The sequence below is a fragment of the Psammomys obesus genome, unplaced genomic scaffold (genome assembly GCF_907164565.1).
Source record: "Psammomys obesus unplaced genomic scaffold, mPsaObe1.curated_primary_1811, whole genome shotgun sequence".
Taxonomy (NCBI): domain Eukaryota; kingdom Metazoa; phylum Chordata; class Mammalia; order Rodentia; family Muridae; genus Psammomys; species Psammomys obesus.
This window is the reverse complement of record NW_026596120.1, coordinates 17,435,329-17,442,662: the sequence shown is the minus strand read 5'-3', so window position 1 is coordinate 17,442,662 and position 7,334 is coordinate 17,435,329.

Below are 7,334 nucleotides of genomic sequence, written 5' to 3'. Positions count from 1 at the left end.
AAAGAAAGAAAGAAAGAAAGAAAGAAAGAAAGAAAGAAAGAAAGAAATCTGGGCTTGACTGTGCATGCCTGTAACCCTAGCTTATGGTAGGGTTGAGTCAGGTGGATTCTGGGAGCTCAGTGGCCAGCCAGTCTAGCCAAAATAAGCAGATTCTGGTTCAGTGAGAGACTGTATTAAAGAAATAAGGAAGACGGGTATAGAGGAAGACACTCAAGTGTCCTTCTGAACCTCCAAATGTTGGTATACAACACAAAGGTATACAACACACATTGTAACTAACACAACATATACACATACATGCACACAAAATATTACATTAAAATTTTTTTGGTTGTTTGAGACAGTTTCTCTGTGTAGTCTTGGCTGTCCTAGACTCACATTGAATTCCAGGCTGGCCTCAAACACATAGAGACCCTCTGCCTCTGCCTCTGCCTCCTGAGTACTGGGATTAAAGGCATGCCACCACACCCGGCTTCATTTTTTTTAATTAAATGAGTTACTGAGAAATAGATGACAGATGTAAATTAAGTTGTACCCATGTTAAAGAAGAAATTATAGAAAACCATTGTTTTTTGGTTAGGCTCCTACACCATGTCTCAACAGACTAGGCTAAAAATAAAAATGGAGTCATTCATACTAAGGGTCCACGTCACCAAGCTGAAATTAAACTGTTTATCTGAATTTCCGAGAAGTCAGGATTAGAAAATAGCAGCCAGCTTTCCCAAACAAACCAAATTCAATTGACATAATAATGTTCCATCTGCCTTAACCCAAACACAAAAATGGTAACACGATGTTAACTGTTGGTTCTCTGTAACTACTTTATACTGAAAATAACTGGGAAGTGACCCCAACCTGCTTGTTGTTTCTGTTTCTACTCTCTTCTGTCCTTTTCTATGAAGCCAACCTCTTGTTCTAGGTTTTGGTTTTTGTTATGTTTTGTTTTTGAATCTTCTTACATAGCTCTTAAGTTCATGATCCTCCTATCTCTGCCTCACTAGGGCTGGGACAGATATGTGTCATCACATAGCAGTTTATATATAGATATATATGCCTGCCTCAGCTTTCTCTACCCCGGCCCTCTCTCTCTCTCTCTCTCTTTCCAAGACAGGGTTTCTCTGTATAGCCTTGACTGTCCTGGACTTGCTTTGTAGACCAGGCTGGCCTTGAACTGACAGAGCTCCTCCTGCCTCTGCCTCCTGAGTGCTGGGATTTAGTTTTGTTTTGGTCTTTATGTATTTATGTATTCATTATGTGTGACTGTACAAGTTTAGATCAAAAGACAGCTTGTAGGACTCTGTTCTCTTTCACCCTTTCAGGTGAGTTCCATGGATCAAACTCAAGTCATCAGGCATGGCAACAGGAGTTTTAACCAGCTGAGCCATCTCCTTGAACCTTATTTTGATTTGGGGGACACTGTTGTCCTAGAACTCACTAAGTGTGGCAGGCTGGCCTTGAGCTCAAGGAGATCCTCTTGCCTTCATCCTCCTGAGGGCTGGGATAGCAGGCACATACCCCATGCTTAGCTAGGAACTCCACTTTAGATATAAGTTCACAAAGCAAAAACAGGTAAAAGGATGGGAAATATATTCCATACAAATTATTACCAAGAATAGCTGGAGCTGAGCCCAGAGCAGTGGCGCATGCCTGTGATTCCAGCACGCAGTGGCAGAGGCAGGTGGATCTCTGTGAGTTCCAGGCCAACCTGGTCTACAGAGAGTCCTAGAGAAGCCAGAGCTACACAGAGGAACTCTGTCCGTCTTGAAAAACCAAAATCATCATCACCACCACCACCAGGTTGTGGAGATGGCTCAGAGGTTAAGAGCCCTGCTTGCTCTTCCAAAGGTCCTGAGTTCAATTCCCACATAGTGGCTCACAAACATCTATAAATATATCTGTTGTGCAGGCGTACATGCAGGCAAAATAAATATATAAATCTTACAAAAAAAAAAAAAAAAAAAGCACTGGCTACTCTTCCAAAAGACCCAGGTTCAACTCCCAGCACCCACATGGCAGCTCACCACTCTCTGTAACTTCAGTTCCAGAGGAATCTGACACTGTCTCAGACACATAAATCAGGCAGAATATGAATATACATAAAATAAAAGTAAATAAATTATTTTTAATTATCATAATCTAAATACACTGGGACTAGGGGTTAGCTCAGTTGGCAGAGTGCATTTCTTTCTTATCCTGCACTTGGTTAATCCTGACAACACAGAAATCAAGTGTAGCAGGGCTCCAACACTTGGAAGGTTGAAGCAGAAGAATCAGAAGTTTAAAGTCACCTTTCTCTAAATCATGAGGTTGAAACCAGCCTAGGATAGAGGAGACTGCATAAAAATAAACAAATAAGTTGGGCATGATGGAACATTCCTTTATTCCCAGCACTTGGAAGGCAGAGGCAGGGGGATATCTGGGTGTTCAAGGTCAACCTAGTCTACATATGAAGTTCCAGCCCAGCCAGAGCTGCACAGTGAGACTCTGTCTCAAAGAAAGAAAGAAACAAAGAAAGGGGGCCTGGAGAAATGGCTCAGAGGTCAAGAACATGGGCTGCTCATACAAATGTTCTGAGTTCAATTCCCATCAAACACATGGTGGCTCACAACCATCTATAGTGAGATCTGGTGCCCTCTTCTGGTGTGCAAGCACACACGCAGGTAGAATAGTGTATAAATGATAGCTAGCTAGCTAGAGAGATAGATAGCTAGATAGCTAGATCTCTTTTTCTTTAAAAAAAAAAAAAAGGAAGAAAGGAAGGAAGGAAAGAAGAATGGGTCAGATGGTGGTGGTGCACCCCTTTAATCCCAGCATGGGGTGGGGTGGGGGACAGACGCAGTCGGATCTCTGTGAGTTCCAGGCCAGCCTGGTCTACACAGTGAGTTCAAGGACAGCCAAATAAATAAATAAATAAAAGGGACTGGAGGGGTGGCTCCATCGCTATGAGCCCTAGCTGCACATGGTGGCTGACAACTGTTTATACTCCAGTTTCAGGAGGTCTAACCTTCTCCTGGCCCCTGAGGTCATTTCAAGTATGCGGTACACAGACATATATGCAGGCAAAACAGCCACAGTGTTGGTGGTGGCCCGCACTTTTATTCCCAGCACTCAGGAGGCAGAGGCAGTCAGATCTCTGAGCTCCAGACCAGCCTGGTCTACATAGTAGCATTCCAGGATAGCCATGGCTGTATGGTGAGTCCCTGTCTCAAGCAAACAAACAGACAAATAAATAAATAAATGCCAGGAGTGGTATTGGAGGTCTGTAATCCCAGCACTTGGGAAGTGAATACAGAAGGATCCTGAGTTCAAGACCAGCCTAAGATATATAGCAACGTCAATTCCAAATACAGCTGGGCTACATGAGAGCTTGTTTCAAAAACACAGAAACAAGGGCTGGAGAGATGGCTCAGTGGTTAAAAGCACTGGCTACTCTTGAAGAGGACCTGGGTTCAATTCCCAGCACCCATGTGGTAGCTCACAGCCCTCCTGTAATTCCAGTCTTAGGAGATCTGATGCCAGATCTGTACACGGAGCACAGACATCCAACCAGGCAAAACAGTTCCACACATAAAAATAAGTAAGTAAGTAAGGCTAGCTGAGTTAAAGGATAATCTTTCAGGCAGCCATGATCTAGTCTTTATTAACAAAATAAGGGGCCAGAGATAGAGTTCAATAACTCTATCTAGAGTACTTGCCTGTCATTGTGTAGGCCCTGGCCAATAAATAAAGAATAAACAAACATCTACTATGTGGCAGGAAGTGGCCTCTCATGTTTATGGTGATGCTTTTAACTCTTAGAATAAAGGTTTGATTGCCGGGTAGTGGAGACACACGCCTTTAATCCCAGCACTCAGGGAGGCAGAGCCAGAGTTTGAGGTCAGCCTGGTCTACAAAGCAAGTCCCAGGACAGCCTCAACTACACAGAGAAAACCTGTTTCAAAAAAACAAAACAATAATAAATAAACAAATAAATAAACAATGAATAAATAAATAAGCTCTAGATCACGCTAAATGAATGCTGGCATGGATGGGTGGCTTTGCATGTCTGAGTAACATTTCTTAGTGAGAAGCCCACAGTCAAAAGCAGGTGATGATTGGGTCATGATTTCTGGAAAGGGCTGAACTTAAAGGACAGTTAAGTGAGGCTGGCCGAGGTTAAAGGATAATCTTTCAGGCAGCCATGATCTAGTCTTTATTTATTTATTTGTGGTTTTTATTGTGGGTATTTTGTGTTTTGTTTTGTTTGTTTGCTTCTTATGAATCCCAGGCTGACCTCAAATCCTCTATGAAAGTCGATGCTGGCCTTGATCTTCTAACTCCCCCAGCCCCAGGTTTAAGGATTACAATTGTGCAACACCATCCTCGGACCTTACATTTGCCTTCTGTGTGTGTGTGTGTGTGTGTGTGTGTGTGTGTGTGTGTGCGCGCGCGCGCGAGCTCTAATTAACCCTATCTGGCCTCAAATACAAATTGATCTTCCTGAGAACTAGGATTGCAGATTCTGTCTGTCTGTCTGTCTGTCTGCATGTCTGTTTGTCCTGTCCTCAGTTCCCCATTCCAAAGAAATTGTGCATGGTAGATAAACGTTTTACTATTGGGCAAAATACCTGCAAAATGTTCTATAGGATGAGAAGGCTCACAGCCTGGTCAACAGCTCCTAGAAAACACTACAGTACCAATCCGTTTTATGAGAAAGATGATTTTTTTTTTTTTTAAGGGATGGAAACTCAAACTCAGGGCCATTTGCATGCTGGGTAAGCACGCTTCTCCTGAGTTACAGCCCCAGGCCTGCTGGCGTCGTATAGGTGGGCAGAGAAAGGGAGAGAAGATACTCTCGGTAATGTGGGTGTGAGCAGCACAGCTCTGACAAGCGTCGTTTGTTTGCTGAGTTTGAAATTCGATGTCTGTAGGGTTATAGCGCCGTATCCCGTATGCAGTACCCGCAGAGGACAGAAGAGGGCACTAGATCCCTTGGAAACGGTGTTACACAGACAATTATGAGCCACCATGTGGTCAAAGAGCAGTCAGCGCTCAACTGCGGGGTTGTCTCTCCAGCCCAGGTTTCAGGCTTTAAAAATTATTAATTTAAATATTTTCTTGCTAGGCAGTGCTGGCGCACACCTTTAATCCCACACTCGGGAGAGAAAGGCAGGCGGTTCTCTGAGTTCGAGGCCAGCCTGTTCTGTAGAGCAGGTTCCAGGACAGCCAGAGCTACACAGAGAAACTGTTTCAAAGGAAACAATAATTTTCTCAATTGTTGTATTTTATGTGTGTAAGTATTTTGCTTGCATGTATGTATGTGCACCACAAATGTGCCTAAGGGGGAATGGTTGTAGCCCACCATACCGGTTCTAGGAGCTGAACCTGGATCCTTTTAAAAACCACTGGGCTGTCTCGCCAGCCTCCTTAAAGAGGCAGATTAAATGGCTCAGCAGTTAAAAGCGAATACTGCTCTTGCAGAGGACTCAAGTTCTTTTCCCAGCACCTACTTTAAATACTTTACAATCATCTATAACTCTAGCTCCAGGAAATCAAAGCCCCCATCCTCACCCCCCATCTGTGGGCACCTGAATTTACACTTGCATATCTTCTCTACATAGTCCTGGCTGCCCTAGAATTCACCATGTAGACCAGGCTGGCCTCACACTCACAGAGATCAGCCTGCCTGTGCCACCCAAGTGCTGGGATTAAAGGTCTGTGTCACCATACCCAGCCTGAAGATTTATTTTTGAGGACTGGAGACATGGCTCTTGGTTAAGAATATGGGAACTGGAGTTACAGACAGTTGTGAGCTGCCATGTGTATGCTGGGACCAAACCCGGATCCTCAGAAAAAGCAGTCAGTGCTCTTAACTTCTGACCCATCTCTTCAGCCCCTATAGCATGTATTTTAATTAATTTTTAAAATTTATATTTATGGGCATTTTGCCTGAATGTCTGTCTGTGCAGCACAGGTATTCAGTGCCTTTGGAGGCCAGAAGAGGGCATTAGACCCCCGTAACTGGAATCACAGGTGTTTGTGGGCCACTATGCCCATGCTGGGAATCGAACCCAGGTCCTCTGGAAGGGCAACCAGTGTTCTTAACTGCTGAGCCATCTCTCTAGTGCTCGCACACATGCCTGCACCATGGAGCTCAGAAGAGGGCATCAGATTCCTCTGGAAATGGAGCTACAGGGGTTGTGCCTCCTGTTGTGTGTACCAGGAACAAAGCTCAGTCCTTCGGAAGAGCCGAAAGTGCTCTTACCCACTGGACTATGTCTGTAGTCCCTACATCTTAAAAATTACATCTTATCTATTTGCTCTGTGTGCATGCATGTATGTATGTATGAATGTATTCATGCATGTTCCGGTGCACATGTAGGTATCGGAGAATAGCTCGGGGAGTCAGTCCTCCGCCTCTACCAGGTAGGTTCTGGAGCTAGGACCTAGGTCCTTAGCCTTGGTGTCAAGCACCTTTACCTGCTATTCATCTTACTGGCCCTTAGGTTTTTGCTAGTTTTTTGTATGTGGGATACACGTATGGTGATGTACTCTATAGTGTGTATTGAGGTCAAAGGATTTCCTGGTTTGTAGACATGCCCATCAGCCAGACTGATTCCTTCTTTCCAAGTGTGTGTCAACTTAACAACCAAGCTTAGCCACCACAAAGGACAACTTTGTAGTGTGGGTTCTCTCTTTCCTCATTTACAAAGGTTTTGGGGATTAAAGTTAGGTCACCAAATCTATGCAGCCATGTCACCCCATCCCCAGATTTGTTTTTTGTTTTTGTCTGCCTATATGTCTGTGTACCATATGTGTGACGTGTCCTCGGAGGCCAGAAGAGGGCACTGGATCTCTTGGAACTGAAATTACAGAAAGTTGCAGCCACCATGTGGTACCAAGAATTGATCCAGGGTTCTCTGGAAGAGCTATCAATGCCCTCAACGGATGAGCCATCTCTCCAGCAATACATAGTTGTTTTGTTTGTTTGTTTGTTTGTTTGTTTTGTTTTGTTTTATTTTGTTTTAAGGCAAGGTGTTATATAGCTCATGCTGGCCTCAAACTCTGATTCCCCTGGTTCCATCTCTGCCGTGCTGGAATTGCAGGCCTATGCCACATCTGAATGACTGTCTCTCTCTTTCTCTCTCTCTCTCTCTCTCATCATTTATGATGATAGGGATTGAACCCAGGACTGGCTACTAGGCACTCTACCTTCGGACTGTAAACCTAGCCTTAACTGTGTGTGTGTGTGTGTGTGTGTGTGTGTGTGTGTGTGTGTGTGTGTGAGAGAGAGACAGAGAGAGAGAGAGAGAGAGAGACTCCTGTAGTCTAGGCTACCTCCAAACTTGCTATGT